Here is a 17,006-nt window from a genome sequence, read left to right on the forward strand (position 1 = left end):
TGTAAATGTAGCATTTCTCCCTATACAAATAGTGTCTCCAGATTTTCAGAGCAAAAACAATAGCTGCAAGCTCAAAATCATGTGTTGGGTAGTTCCTCTCATGTGGTTTCAGCTGGTGTGATGCATAAGAAATGACATTCCGATCTTGCATTAGTACACAGCCTAACCCATTGTGAGAAGCATCACTATAAACTATGTATTCATTACCCGATGTAGGTAAAGTAAGGACTGGAGCTTCAGTCAAACACCTCTTCAACTTATCAAAACTCTGCTGGCATTTATCTATCCACTAAAATTTTATATCTTTCTGAAGTAGCTTGGTCAATGGAGAAGCTAACATAGAAAACCCTTTCACAAACCGGTGGTAATATCCAGCTAAACCCAGAAAACTGCAAATTTTTGTGATATTCCTAAGTGGCTTCCAATTAAGGATAGCTTCTACCTTGCTGGAATCTACCTTGATTCCTTCAGCCGACACAACATGTCCTAAGAAGGAGATTTCTTTCAGCCAAAATTCACATTTCGACAATTTGGCGTATAGCTGTTTCTCCCTTAAAGTCTGCAGTACTATCCGCAGATGTCTGTCATGCTCCTCTGTATTCCTCGAATATATTAAAATATCATCAATAAACACCACCACAAACTGGTCAAGATATGGTCTGAAGATAGTGTTCATCAGATCCATAAAAGCAGCTAGAGCATTAGTTAACTCGAATGGCACTACCAGAAACTCATAGTGGCCATATCGAGTTCTGAAAGCAGTTTTTGGAATACTCTGCTCTTGCACTTTCAACTGATAATAACCATATCGTAAATCAATTTTGGAGAATATAGCTGCACCCTTCAACTGATCAAATAGATCATCAATGCGAGGCAATGGATATATGTTCTTTATTGTCACCTTATTCAACTGTCAGTAGTCAATACATAAGTGGAGAGTGCCATCTTTCTTCTTAACAAACAATACTGGTGCTCCCCAAGGTGACACACTAGGGTGCATGAAGCCCTTTTCAAGTAGTTGTTGCAACTGTACCTTCAACTCCTTCAACTCTGCTAGTGCCATTCTGTATGGTGTTATGGAGATTGGATCCACACTAGGCATAACATTAATCTCAAACTGCACCTCTCTTTCTGGAGGTAATCCTCGCAATTCATCAGGAAACACATCTGGAAAGTCATATACTGTAGGGATGTCCCTCAATGTTGGACTCCTCACTTGGGTGTCTACCACATGTGCCAAGTATGCTTCACACCCCTTTCTGATCATTTTTCTGGCTAGTATAGTCGAAATGATGTTTGATGGCAATAGCTGCCTCTCCCTGTGTATTACCACTTCACTGTATTGAGGGAGACCAAAAGTGACTGTCTTCAGTCTACAGTCAATCATGGTGTGATGCCTGGCTAACTAATCCATGCCCAAGATGATATCATAATCTCTGAAGGGCATTTTAATGAGATCAGATAGAAAAGTATATCCTTGGATCACCAAAGGACAATCCCTATACATTCTATTGACCCTAACCTCCTGTCCTAGCGGACTTGTTACTAGCACCTCAAAGTCCATTTTTGTACATGGAACAGCAATGCAATCAATAATGCTAGTACTCACATAGGAATGGGTAGAACCCAGATCAAATAACACAAATACATCTTGATTAAATATTGAAAAGGTACCAGCCACAACATCAGATGTCTCAGCCTCTTCTCCCTATCTCATTGCGTAAACTCTTACTGATGCACTTCCTTGCTCTGACTGATTCACTGTGCCTTGGCTACCTGCTGGACTACCTCAACCCCTGCCTCTATCTCTGCTAGGTGGTTATGAACCTCTGGTGATAGGATTCTAAACAAACCCTTCTACAGTAGTAGGAGGTGGCCCAACTCTACGGGCACTGGTTCAGTCCTTGGCAAAGTGTCCTGTGCCTCCATAGTTATAACGGGCTCCTGTGGCCTTGTAGCATACCCCACTGTGGCTTCTACCACAAGTTTCACATGGACAGGGAGGGTAAGAACTTCTGGTACTCGCTGACCAGATGGAGGAGGTTTCTGTCCCAAATATCTTCTCCTACCGGACTTTTTACCACCTTTGTTGTGTCCCCCAAAGTTTTTCCTCTTCCTAGTAGGACCACTAGAACTCTGATCTACTGACTTCCCCTCCTTCTCTTTTTCTGTCTTCTCTGATTTCTTTTTTCTCTGGGGCCGCTTCTGACTCAATTCTCTCTAATTCCGGTGCTTGAGAAATAAGCTCAGAGAAGTTACTATGTTTGAATTCGACCACTTGTAATATGATACTAGGCTTCAAGCCGGTTTCAAACCTTTTACACCTTTCCCTACTGGTAGTAAGGTGACTCCTTGCATAGTGGCTCAGGAGCGAAAATTCCCTTTCATACTCTGCCACTGATCTACTTCCCTATTTCAGACTTAAGAACTCCTGTAGCTTCTGGTCCACATAGGCATTTGGGATATATTTTTGTCTGAACTCCCACAGAAAGTCATCCCGGTTAGTACTGGGGGTTCCACCAAACTATGAGAAATGGTTTTCCTCCAGTCATATGCATCCCCCTATAGTAGTGACACCAAATACTCAAATTTGAGCTCTTCTGTACAATGTAGTTTCTTGAATACCCTATCCATTCTCTCTAACCATTGTTCTGCCTCTAGAGGATCTACTGTCCCCTTGAACTCAGTAGCCCTACATTTAATCAGCTTGTCATACTGCCTAACTGAAGACTGTGGTTATACCACTGGTGTTTGTAGTGGGACTTGAGTAGGCATATTACCAGCCATCTGTTGGAACATTACAGCCATCTGCTGTGCAAACTGAGCAGGAAACTGTGGTACTGAGGGGGCTGGTGTGGCTGATCTACTCACATTGTGTAGGGCAGGGGCATCCCCTTATACCTTAGCTTCTATTGATTGATCGACTGAATGATCCCCTTCTTCCATAGTCAATTTGAGGATCTTAAACCTCCTGAACAAATAACACAAGGAGGTTTCCTCCTGTTAGTGCATATTTATAATGTAATGTACTGTATGTATCAAACAATGACATTGAGAAGTTGTACTATGAAGAAAGAATATTCAAATTATAGGTGAAAACAAAATTTAAAAACTAGCTCTGATACCACTTAAACATGTCACACCCTACCCCTCCATAAGGCATAACATGATCCCATAGTATACCTAATGAATTAGCAACTTCGTCTACTAATAACCCATTAAATATACTACAAGGGATTTTAAACCTTTTCTTACTTCTTTTTACAGTGGTGAGCACTATTTACAGGTGTTAAAAAATTTTTTAACTGAAGTGAAACCAGATAACACATTTGAAGTATTAATAATTTCTGTAAAAATTTTGGCAGAGTGCCATCTGTATTTTGAATAAAATAGTTCTTCAAAAACCTATAAAAAGCACTTCCAATATTTTGTTCAATCCCCAAACTCCAATATCCAATCAACACAATAAGTTTCTCAATATTTGCCAACTCAAATCCACAATAATTTTCCAGTGTTTTCAAAAGCTGAGATAAAAGAAATATATCACAATATTTACAAGCCAAAATAATTTACAAATTTAGTTTACAACTTTAATGTACAATTTTAATTTACAACTGCTTAAAACCAGAACAATATATACATATAGTGAACATACATTACAATACAAAATGCAAAATATGGTATACTCAATATACCCGATGAAATCTCAATGTGGCACTAGTAGCCTAGTCTGCTGCCCTGTCAGTCTATCTACCTGCGACAGCAATGAAAAGATATCATTGAGCCAATGTCTCAGTGGTGCACAACATTAACAAAATGCAACTTTAAATCATAAATCATAAGTTGTATAAATAGTGGATACTTAAAACCACAGTTAAATTCAAAGATAGTGAATGTCATAAAGAGTTTAAACTCCATTTCACAATATCACAATAAATATCAATAAATCATACGCACAACTTAATCATGTTGCCAAAGTCCAATTTGTCCCAAAAGCTAATGGCTAGTGAGGAATAACATAGCTAGCTAGCAATAATATGAGTACTCATTCTATTCGTCCTTAACAGGCACACACCTCAACACTTCAGCCAGAGAGGGAATTCAAAGTCAATTCGTCCCACTAGATAAGCTAGCGAGGAATTCAATCAATATATATAATAGCCATGGTTTCAAACCATTTATAATGTTTTTCAAGCAATAAGTATCCATCAAATATCAGTCAAACAAATTTTCACAATTTAGATAATAATAGACAAATTGTCATAATTCATTTCAATTAAAAATTCAAAAGAAATAACTATTGTGCACAAACCTCTGATAAATGTCTCTTGGCCCTGACTCAGTGTTTCCTTCCCCTTCCCTGAGTCTTTGCTAACTGAAACACATAATTTGAAGTGTTTTAGTACTCATTTAAATTGTCTCTAACAATAAAGCTTAATAATTAATTTATTGAATTCTATTATTTTCTTTAGTCAACCTAAAATGTTGACCCTCGATGCACTCTAGGTGAATTAGGTTTAATGTTACTAAAATGTCACATTTTATAGCCCTTCAGTGTTGGTGTATGTTACCAATTTCATTTCCAAGTGTATTGCATTTTATTGGAATTTATCGAATTTCGGTGTACTATTTTGACCTAGTCGGACGACCTAGTTTCCTCAATTTTCGGGTTTCGGTCCAAACTACAAACTTGTAGGTCTATGTCTTATTGCACGTGGGGAAAAATTTCAGGTCATTCTGAGTTGTATAGACTAAGATATGGTCAATTTACCAATGCTGGACAGAATGCACTAAAATCGTAGGCTTAGGTCATTTTTAGGTCACTTTTGGTTCAGCCAGTTTTTGTACCTGAACTTGTGCAAGCTATTTGGCTTGGTTCTGGTCATTTCTGGGCTTTGTTCTCTTCATAAGAATTGTAGATATATGTCTAAACTATTCATGGTAAAAATTTCATTTCAATTGGACCTGTTTTGAGTAAGTTATGGTCAAAACACTAACTGCTATTCAAATGGTCAATTTTCAGGCTGTCAAGTCACTAATCCGGATTTGGTCATTTTTCAAGTCACCTTCTAGGCAGAATTTAGGTAAGCTTCCTTCATGAAAGTTTAAGGAACGGAAGCGTGAAAAATACAAGTTTATACCATTGAATTCAAAAATTTTCACTTAGGGTCAAATGCATCATGCAAGATTTATTTTTATCTATTTGATTTCAATGATAAACAACATATTAAAACTCTTTTAATATGTTTTTGGATCTGTATTTGCCATTTAAGATTTTAAAATTAATCAGATTAATTTTAGAACCCTAGATTAAATCAAGAATGATTACACTAACCTCTTGATGCACTGCAGCGTGTCTGCGCCTTTGAGATTCGTCTTCAGGATACCAGATGTTGTCCCTCTAGCTTGTCCACACCAAGAACACCTATGGCAGCCCTTGAACAGCTTCTAAAGCTTTTTCTATTAATTAGAAATTCAAGTTCTGCCTTTTAAGAGATTAGAGATGTAAACAGGACACTAGAAATAATTTCTAGTGTTCTTAATTCAAGAGATTGATGGCTAATCTCTTTGAATTGATAAAAGATGAAGAAGAATAGAAGAAAAGCCTCAAAGTGGCGTGACAAAGGAGAGGAGTGGCTGCTGGTTGCTTTTCTTTTCATAACAACACTTAAATAGCTAGGTTAACACATTAAACCCTTGCCACATGTCACCCTTTGATTAGCTCTAGGTTTAAGTGACCCAATCACATTGTGCCAAGTGTTAAACCTATATTTAATCTTGATTTTAATCATCTTACATGATTAAAAAACATTTGGCAAGCTTATGTGTAATCCCATATGTCACCATCTCATGATGCCACGTGTCACACTATGAAATGACCAAAATGCTCTTATGTCTTAATTTTGAGTTCTTAACCCAAAATAATTATTTTTCTTCTTCTAATCAATTTATATCAAATATAAATTAATTAATTAATCTCTATTAATTAATTTCTCATTAATTAAATTCATATTTAAACACTTTAAATATAAAATTAACTTATACTATACATCCAATAATCTAGATTTGATTTCAAGTCATGCTAGGGACTTTGCAATTTAATTGCAAACCAAACCTATTTAATTAATCAATTAAACTCTTTAATTAATTAATTAAATCATATTTAAATAGGTGATAACTTGTGTATGTGTGTGACTTACTAGGCTCATCACTAATTGGCAATGAGGCATGATATCAACTCTTAATATCATCAGAACTCTTTCTTACCATAAATGATTTCTTTAAATCATTTTATGAACCTCATAGACCATGGTTAACACCTAGCATAGCATGCCATGGCCACCCAATTAGTAATAAGGTTTACCTTAAATGAACCTATAATCATATGTTACCATGCACTAGAATCTCTCTGTTACAAAATTCCAACTCAAGCTGGAGTCATGGTTTATGTCAAACTCCATTTGCTATGAATATTATGTTCTCTTTTAATTCCAGTTCTTGATTAAAAAGATTTTCTCATCAGAAACTCTTTTCTGAATAAATCTATCTGTCCTGGCCAGGAACTTGAAACATCAAGAACAATTAAATGAACATAGGATTTTATCTCTATTTACTTAGAGATCTTGATCAACACCTACCTCCATATATAACTAGTACGAGCCAACAGATGCCCATATACCCATACACAGTACAAGTATGAAAGCAGTATCAAACTCAAACTACCTATATACAAGATAACTGTGCTATCTCAGGTCTAAAGATTATATGCACTGATATGATTTATGACAAAACATTGACAAGAGTAAACTCCATGTGCTTGTCATAAGTGTCACTGGTTCGGCCTACTTATCATTTATAAGTGCCTATAATGTTTGTTATATGGCATGAGACTCACCATTCCATCTTATTTATATCTCATATAAATAACTTGGGAACAAACATGAATACAATCTTTCTGGATAAGTCATGTCCTTATTATGAAGTATCCTCGATTGTGAACCTATTTATGATACTTTGTGCTAGAAATATTGTCACTCATATTCTTAACAACTTAAGAATAATATTTCTAACAAAATATCAATGGACCTTTTCTATTACACATAAATATATTATGTAAACGGAAAAGTAGAAATGCCTTTTATTAATAAAAATATGTACAAGATACATACTAAATGATATGCTCTAGGGCATACTACTAACAATCTCCCATTAGCACTAGAGCCATTCATTATAATATCTTAGACCTATCTTCTCAAGATATCGGTCTAATTGAGTCTGTGACATAGGCTTAGTGAATGGATCAGCTGGATTTTCAGCTGATGCTATTTTCTGCATGGCTACATCGCCTCGCCCAACTATTTCTCTGATAATGTGGTAGCGCCTTTTTATGTGTTTGGATTTCTGTTGAGACCTTGGTTCTTTAGCCTGTATGACTGCTTCATTATTGTCACAGTGTAGTGGAACTGCTGACTCAATGGAAGGAACTACTGTAAGTTCTGTCACGAACTTCTTTATCCAAACAGCTTCCTTTGCAACATCTGATGCAGCAATATACTCAGCCTCTGTAGTGGAATCTGCAGTCGTGCTCTGATTGGAACTCTTCCAACTGACTGCAACTCCATTACAAATGAACACATATCCATAGGTAGACTTTCTATCATCGATATCTGATTGGAAATCAGAATCAGTATAACTATCCAATTGCAAGTCTCCACCTCCATAAATCAAGAATAAATCCTTAGTTCTTCTCAGGTACTTAAGGATATTCTTGACAGCTATCCAGTGTTCCAAACCTAGATTGGATTGATACCTGCTAGTCAAACTAACAGCATATGCGATATCCGGCCTAGTACACAACATTGCATATATTAAACTTCCAATAGCTGAAGCATATGGAATCCTGGCCATCTTATCTCTTTCTTCAGGTGTCTTTGGAGACATCTCTTTAGAAAGATGGATACCATGTCTCACTGGTAACAATCCTCTCTTGGAATCAACCATGTTAAACCGCTTTCACACCTTTTCCAAGTATAGACTTTGGGATAAACCAATTATTCTTTTTGCTCTATCTCTATATATGCGAATCCCATGAATATAGGTTACCTCCCCTAAGTCTTTCATGGAGAATGTATTTGACAACCATACCTTTATAGTTGTCAACATACCTGTGTCATTACCCATCAATAATATGCCATCCACATATAAGACAAGGAAAGTGATAGCACTGTCACTAACCTTCTTATATACACATGGCTCATCCTCATATTTTATAAAACTAAAGGATTTAATGGCTTCATCAAAACAGATGTTCCAACTCCTCGAAGCTTGTTTCAACCCATAAATGGATCGCTTTAACTTGCATACCTTGGAACCATCTTGGGATTCAAAACCCCTAGGTTGTTCCATGAAAATGTTTTCTTCAATGTATCCATTGAGAAAAGCTGTTTTGACATCCATCTGCCAAATCTCATAATCATAGTATGCAGCTATTGCTAATAAAATCCTAATTGATTTAAGCATAGCAACAGGCGAGAAAGTCTCCTCATAGTCGATTCCTTGCCCTTGGCGAAACCCTTTCGCTACTAGCCTTGCCTTATAGGTCTCTACCTTTCCATCAGAACCAATTTTCTTCTTGAAAACCCATTTGTTTCCTATAGGTACAATACCTTCAGGTGGGTCAATAAGATCCCAAACTTGATTCTTATACATGGAATCAATTTCGGATTTCATAGCATCAATCCATTTTGAAGAGTCTATATCTGATATAGCTTCTTCATAGGTAAGTGGATCATCTCCATGATCTACTTCTTCATGAGTAAACAACTCTTGTTCTTCTTCATGAAGAAAACCATATCTCACTGGTGGGTGAGATACCCTGGTTGTTCTACGAGGAACAGCTGTAGATGTTTCATCAATGGGTATAGGTTGACTAGATGGATCTATATCCAGCTGATCTGTTGGTTGGTCAGAATTCTCCAATTCTAACTCTATTTGCCTTCCTTTGCCTCCTTCTTGAATAAACTGTTGTTCAAGAAATGTGGCATCTCTACTTATCACAACGTTTTGTGAAGTAGGCAAATAAAAATAATATCCAAAACTATCTTTTGGATATCCAACAAATCGACCTTTTTCTGATCTGGTCTCCAATTTATCAGTGTTTAGCTTTTTGATATAAGCTGGACAACCCCAAATCTTAACATGCTTAAGACTTGGTTTTCTTCCATGCCATATCTCATAAGGTGTGGAAGAAACTGATTTTGATGGAATCCTATTCAGAATATACAAAGCTGATTCTAATGCAAATCCCCAAAAGAAGATTGGCATATCAGTATAGCTCATCATACTACGTACCATATCCAATAGGGTACGATTTCTCCTTTCAGATATACCATTCAGCTGTGGCGTTCCTGGAGGAGTCAGCTGAGAAACAATGCCATGCTCTCTCAAGTATTCATCAAATTCAGTACTCAAATATTCACCTCCATGATCTGATCAAAGAGCTTTAATACTCTTTCCTGTTTGATTTTCTACTTCAGATTTAAATTCCTTAAATTTTTCAAAGGATTCATGTTTGTATTTCATCAAATATAAATACCCAAACCTTGATTTATCATCAGTAAAGGTAATAAAATAATGAAAACCCCCTCTGGCCATTTCTTTAAATGGACCACATACATCACTATGTATTAGCTCCAAAATATTTTCAGCTCTTAGCCCTTGTCCAACAAAGGGTGATCTAGTCATTTTGCCCTTAAGGCAAGATTCACAAGTTGGAGTAGGCTCAGAGCCCAATGAGGATAAAATCCCTATTTTCTCCAGTTTTGCAATCCTATCTTCTGCAACATGACATAACCTTAAGTGCCAAATATATTTTGAACTTGAGTTGGTTTTCACCATGGCATTGCATTCTTTTAGATCACTTGCATTCAATTTGTGTTTGTCATTATTATCCAAATAATAAAGACCATCATTCATATAACCCGAACCAACATATTTATTTCCAAAATAAATATTGCAAACATCATCTGTGAACTGAAATTCATAGCCATTTCTAGTCAAACTAGATATAGAAATGATGTTCTTAAAAGCATCAGGTACATATAAAATATTATTCAAACACAAAACATGTCGAAACATGTAAAAAGATTTAGATCCTATGGCTAAAGCTTCAACAGTTGAGCCATTGCCAATCCGGACTCTAATATCTTGAGAACGCAAGCTGCTACTGTTTGCTAATTCCTGCATATCATTAGAAATGTGAGAGCTGGCACCAGTATCTAAAACCCAAGCTGTAGATGAACTATGAGTATCATCAGAATCTAAATAACAAGATATGGACATACCTTCCGAAGGTGTATCCTTCTTGTCCTTCAGAGAAGCAAGATACTCTGGCAGTTCCTTTTCTAGTGCCCATCCTTTTGGCAGTGGAAACACTTTCCTTTGCCTCCATCAGCTTTAGTCTTCCTTTTTTGTTTAGCTATTTTCTTGGAAGGACCAGGAATCTGAGGTTTCTTTTTCTTATTGCCCTTCTTCTTGTTGGACTTTCCAACAGAAGAAGATGCAACCAAAGCTACCTCTTTTCCTTTATTACCTGGCATATTCTTTTGGGCAATAACCAGCATGTTGAGTAAACCAGCTAAGGTGCATTCCTGTTTAGTCATATGGAAATTTGTCACAAAATTCCCAAAAGACTCAGGAAGGGACTGAAGGATCAAATCCGTCTGTAGTTGGAAATCCATGTTGAAGTCAAGATGTTCCAACTGCTCAATCAGCCAAATCATCTTATGGACATGATCCCCAACATTCTGTCTCTCAGACATCCTCATACGGAATAGCTGTCTAGATATGTCATACCTAGCATTCTTGCTGTGTTCACCATACAACTCTTGTAGGTGAAGGAGGATCTCACTCGCACTCTGCATGTTCTCATGTTGCTTCTGTAACTCATTACTCATGGAAGCAAGCATGTAACACTTAGCTCTCATATCATGCTCCTTCCACTTGTCCAAAGTTTCATGTTCCTCTTGTGTGGCCTCTAGAGGTAAGGGACCAGGAACATTTGAATCTAGAACATATCCTATATGTTCAAGGTTCGGGACAAGTTTCAAATTTCTTAGGGCATACTACTAACAGAAAGTTGGCACATTTTGTGCCTACTTTCACCTCCAATTGGTTTCATACCAATTGGAGTCACACACTTAAGGTTCTAAGCTAAAACATACACTGCCCTGCTACACACTCTTCATCACATACCAATTACACATTCTATACTTACCAAGCTAATCCTTTCATGCCAATTCTACCATTAACATACTTAACAACACATTTTGGCCATTTTGGCTAGCTTTTAACCATTCTCAATATACACACTATAACACAGAATTTTTCCAAAGTCCATTTACACAATTTAACCACATGAACATACCCCATTTACATATCCAATTCCAAACTATTATACACATATACATGCTGCCACCATAACCAACATAATTCAATAAACCAAACCATGAAACAACACGTTTCAACTACACTTTAAAAGTTGTCGAATTACACATCTCCTTCAATTAGCTTCTAAGCTTTCCAAAACCAAGTGCACTATCACACATACACTTAGTATACATTATCCAAATTATTTCTATACACATAAACACCTATACCAACATCTTAAACAACCATTTACAAGTGAAAACAAACAACAAATAGTAAGTTTCCATGGCTGCAAAAATGGTGTACCACCATTACTCCATCAACCTTCAAAATTTCTTCCACAAAATAACTCCCTCCAACATCCACTCAAAGTTTAATGAAGCAAGATTGAAAAATACACACTTAACTCTTTTGGAGCTTGACCAAAACTTCACTAAACTTCTCAAAATTGCTATCAAAATCTTCCTTGCAAGGTGAGGATTAACTTTAAAGAAGGGACTTGGTGGAAATGATGGCTCAAAATGGGTTGCATGAAGCTTTCTCTTAATCGGCTATGGAGGTTTCTCCCAAGGAAGTTTCGGCTGGTTGGCTCAAGGTTGAAGAAGATAGAATCTTCTACCCAAAACTGATTAACGTTCCACTTTGAAGGTGTTAGTGGAGCACTAAGGTAAGTTTATTATTTGTTTAATCCAAGTTTTCACAATTCCCACATTTAACTTCTTTTCTTTTACTATTTAAATTATCGATCACCATTTTAATTTTCATGGTATTTTCAAAGTTTAATATAATTTATTTTTAATGGACATTTAGGTTAAAAGGCAACTCGGGATGTCAAATGACCACAATGCCCCTATTCGGGTTGCATTCCCGATTTTTTAGTAACACCGAGTTTTATCATTTTCTCGATTTCTCGTTTTTCTTTGTACTAATTACTTAATTTTTCTTTGATATTTCTAATGACATTTATACTTCAATAAATCTTTAATTATGTCTCAAAACTAAATTCTAAGGGTTTCCTGCAGTCCTGCATTCGGCTATTGCCTGCGCCATAACTTCCCCGTGCGGTCACCCATCGCTGCGGTGCTGGCTCGTTTAACTTAATTTCATTTCATTGCTATTATTTTTCCTTTATTTTTTTTGTATTTTCTTTTCTTGTATTTCATTATTTTATGTCTCCTCACCAATATTTAAGTGTTGTTCTAGGCGTCCTAGCTGTCCGGACAGACACTGGTCAACGCACTATCGAACATAGGGGTGTTACACAACCATAATTCACAAGGTCCAAACCCTACAATATGTACACATAAACTTTCCTAAATATTACACATTACTTCCATCATCAATTTACACATTTATTCTCTACTCAATTATATACATAAGCTACCACTTCTAGTACCATAATTCAATAACATTTTCATGAATTTAAACACTTCAATCTTCATCATGAGGCTGCCAAAAAATTACACATACACATCAACTTCCATTTTCAATTTTCAAGTTTACCATTCAAACTTTATACATGGAATTCAACTTCAATACAATTAAACATTTAAATCAATACCCCAAATCACCAAATACATGAAAAAAACAAGTTAACATATTAAACTTCCATGGCTGCCGAAATGGAGCTCAACCTAACTCATCAAAACTTCAAAATTCCTCTATAAATCAACTCACCACAACATCAACTCAAAGTTTAACAAAGAAAGGATGAAGAATGGCCACTTACCTCTTATGGACTTCCTCAAAACTCCACCAAATTCCTTCTTTCTTGTTCCCTAAGTGCTGCCCAAGGTGTGGTGGTCAAGTTTAATGAAGGCACTTGAGGTTTTTATGGTTTAATCATGGTGGATTCAAGCTTGGAGTGTGGACGACAATGGAGGATTCTCCTTAGAAGCTTCGGCTGGTTTGTAAGGTAAGGTTGAAGATGACTTCCTGGTGCTCCAAGTGCCCCTTTAGGTGTCCAAAGGTTGAGGTTAGTGGAGCACTAATGAAAAAAAAATAGTTGTTTATTCAATGTTTCCAAATTTTGCAAGTTTGCCTCATCACTTCCACTATTTACATTATGTACCACCACTTTAATTTTCATGATATTTTCAAGGTTTAATATCATTTATTTTTAATGGACATTTAGGTCAAAAGACAACTTGGGGTGTCACTTGACCACAATGCCCCTATTCGGGTTGTGTTCCCGATTTTTTTAGTAACACTGAGTTTTGTTGTTTTCTCGATTTCTCGTTTTTCTTTGTACTAATTAATTAATTTTTCTTTGATATTTCTAATGTCATTTATACTTCAATAGATGTTTATTTAAGTCTTAACAATATTTTTTAGGATTTTCCGCGGTCTAGGGCTAGTCAACAGTCCTCGCCGTAGCTTCCCGATGCGGTCACCCATCGCTACTATTTTTGGCTCGTTTAACTTGGTTACATTTCATTGCTATTATTTTTCCTTTGTTTTTCTTGTATTTTCTTTTCTTGTATTTCATTATTTTATGTCTCCTCACTAACATTTAAATGTAGTTCTAGGCATCCTAGCTGTCTAGACAGACACTGGTCATCGGAACAGTAGAACGCACTACCGAACATAGGAGTGTTACAATAAGTGCCTATCATGTTTGTTATATGGCATGAGACTCACCATTCCATCTTATTTACATCTCATATAAATAACTTAGGACTAAACATGATTACAATCTTTCTGGATAAGTCATGTACTTATTATGAAGTATCATCGATTGTGAACCTATTTATGATACCTTGTGCTAGAAATACTGTCACTCATATTCTTAACAACTTAAGAATAATATTTCTAACAAAATATCAATGGACCTTTTCTATTACACATAAATATATTATATAAACGGAAAAGTAAAAATGCCTTTTATTAATAAAACATGTATAAGATACATACTAAATGATATACTCTAGGGCATACTACTAACAATCTCTTACTAGCACTAGAGCTATTCATTACAATACCTTAGACCCATCTTCTCAAGATGTTGGTCTAACTGAGCTTGTGACGAAGGCTTAGTGAATGGATCAGCTGAATTTTTCAGCTGATGCTATTTTCAGCATGGTTATATCGTCTTGTCCAATTATCTCTCTAATAATGTTGTAGCGTCTTTCTATGTGTTTGGATTTCTAGTGAGACCAGGGTTCCTTATATCCAAACAACTTCTTTTACAGCATCTGATGCAGCAGTATACTTAGCCTCGATAGTGGAATCTGCAGTCATACTCTGTTTGGAACTCTTCCAACTGACTACACTTCCATTACAAATGAACACAAATCTAGACATAGACTTTCTATCATTGATATCTGATTGGAAATCAGAATCAATATAACCATCCAATTGCAAGTCTCCACCTCCATAAATCAAGAATAAATCCTTAGTTCTTCTCAAGTATTTAAAGATATTCTTAATAGCTATCCAGTGTTCCAAACCTGGATTCGATTGATACCTGCTAGTCAAACTAAGAGCATATGCGATATCCGGCCCAATACACAATATTGCATACATCAAACTTCCAATAGCCGAAGCATATGGAATCCTGGCTATTTTATCTCTTACTTCAGGTGTCTTTGGTGACATCTCTTTAGAAAGGTGAATATCATGTCTTACTGGTAACAATCCTCTCTTGGATTCAAGTATGTTAAATCTCTTTAACACCTTTTCCAAGTATAGACTTTGAGATAAACCAATTATTCTTTTCGCTCTATCTCTATAGATGCGAATCCCAATAATATAAGTTGCATCCCCTAAGTCTTTCATGGAGAATGTATTTGACAACCATACCTTTACAGTTGTCAACATACCTGTGTCATTACCCATCAACAGAATATCATTCACAAATAAGACAAGGAAAGTGATAGCACTGTCACTAACCTTCTTATATTCACATGGCTCATCCTCATTTTTAATAAAACCAAATGACTTAATGGCTTCATTAAAACGGATATTCCAACTCCTCGAAGCTTGCTTCAACCCATAAATGGATCGCTTTAGCTTTCATACTTTAAAACAATCTAGGGATTCAAAACCCTTTGGTTGTTCCATGAAAATATTTTCTTCAATGTATCCATTGAGAAAAGCTGTTTTGACATCCATCTGCCAAATCTCATAATCATAGTATGCAGCTATTGCTAATAGAATCCTAATTGATTTAAGCATGGCAATAGGCAAGAAAGTCTCCTCATAGTCGATTCCTTGCCTTTGGCGAAACCCTTTTGCTACTAGCCTTGCTTTATAGGTCTCTACCTTTCCATCAGAACCAATTTTCTTCTTAAAAAACCCATTTGTTCCCTATAGGTATAATACCTTTAGGTGGATCAACAAGATCCCAAACTTGATTCTTATACATGGAATCAATTTTGGATTTCATAGCATCAATCCATTTTGAAGAGTCTATATCTGATATAGCTTCTTTATAGGTAAGTGGATCATCTCCATGATCTACTTCTTTATGAGTAGACAACTCTTGTTCTTCTTCATGAAAGAAACCATATCTCACTGGTGGGTGAGATACCTTGGTTATTCTATAAGGAACAGCTGTAGATGTTTCATCAATAGGTGTAGGTTGACTAGATGGATCCATATCCATCTGATCTGTTGGTTGATCAGAATTCTCCAATTCTAACTCTATTTGCCTTCCTTTGTCTCCTTTTTGAACAAACTGTTGTTCAAGAAATATGGTATCTCTACTTACCACAACCTTTTGTGATGGAGGCAAATAAAAATAATATCCAAAACTATCTTTTGGATATCCAACAAATAGATCCTTTTCTAATCTAGTTTCCAATTTGTCAGTGTTCAGCTTTTTGATATAAGCTGGACAACCCCAAATCTTAACATGCTTAAGACTTGGTTTTCTTCCATGCCATATCTCATAAGGTGTGGAAGATACTGATTTTGATGGAATCCTATTCAGAACATACAAAGCTAATTCTAATGCAAATCCCCAAAAGGAGATTGGCATATCAGTATAGCTTATCATACTACGTACCATATCCAATAGGGTACAATTTCTCCTTTCAGATACACCATTTAGCTGTGGTGTTCCTGGAGGAGTCAACTGGGAAATAATGCCATGTTCTTTCAAGTTTTCATCAAATTCAGTACTCAAGTATTCACCTCCTCGATCTCATTGAAGAGCTTTAATACTTTTTCCTGTTTGATTTTCTACTTCAAATTTAAATTCTTTGAACTTTTCAAAGGATTCATGTTTATATTTCATCAAATACAAATACCCAAACCTTGATTTATCATCAGTAAAGGTAATAAAGTAATGAAAACCATCTCTAGCCATTTCCTTAAATGGGCCACATACATCACTATGTATTAGATCCCTAATATTTTCAGCTCTTAGTCCTTATCCAACAAAGGGTGTTTTAGTCATTTTGCCTTGAATGCAGGATTCACAAGTTGGAGTAGGCTCAGAGCTCAATGAGGATAAAATCCCCATTTTTTCCAATTTTACAATTCTATCTTCTGCAACATGACCTAACCTTAAGTGTTAAATATATTTTGAACTTGAGTTGATTTTCATCATGCCATTGCATTCTTTTAGATTACCT

Source organism: Hevea brasiliensis, chromosome 16 (assembly GCF_030052815.1).
Source record: "Hevea brasiliensis isolate MT/VB/25A 57/8 chromosome 16, ASM3005281v1, whole genome shotgun sequence".
Classification (NCBI taxonomy): domain Eukaryota; kingdom Viridiplantae; phylum Streptophyta; class Magnoliopsida; order Malpighiales; family Euphorbiaceae; genus Hevea; species Hevea brasiliensis.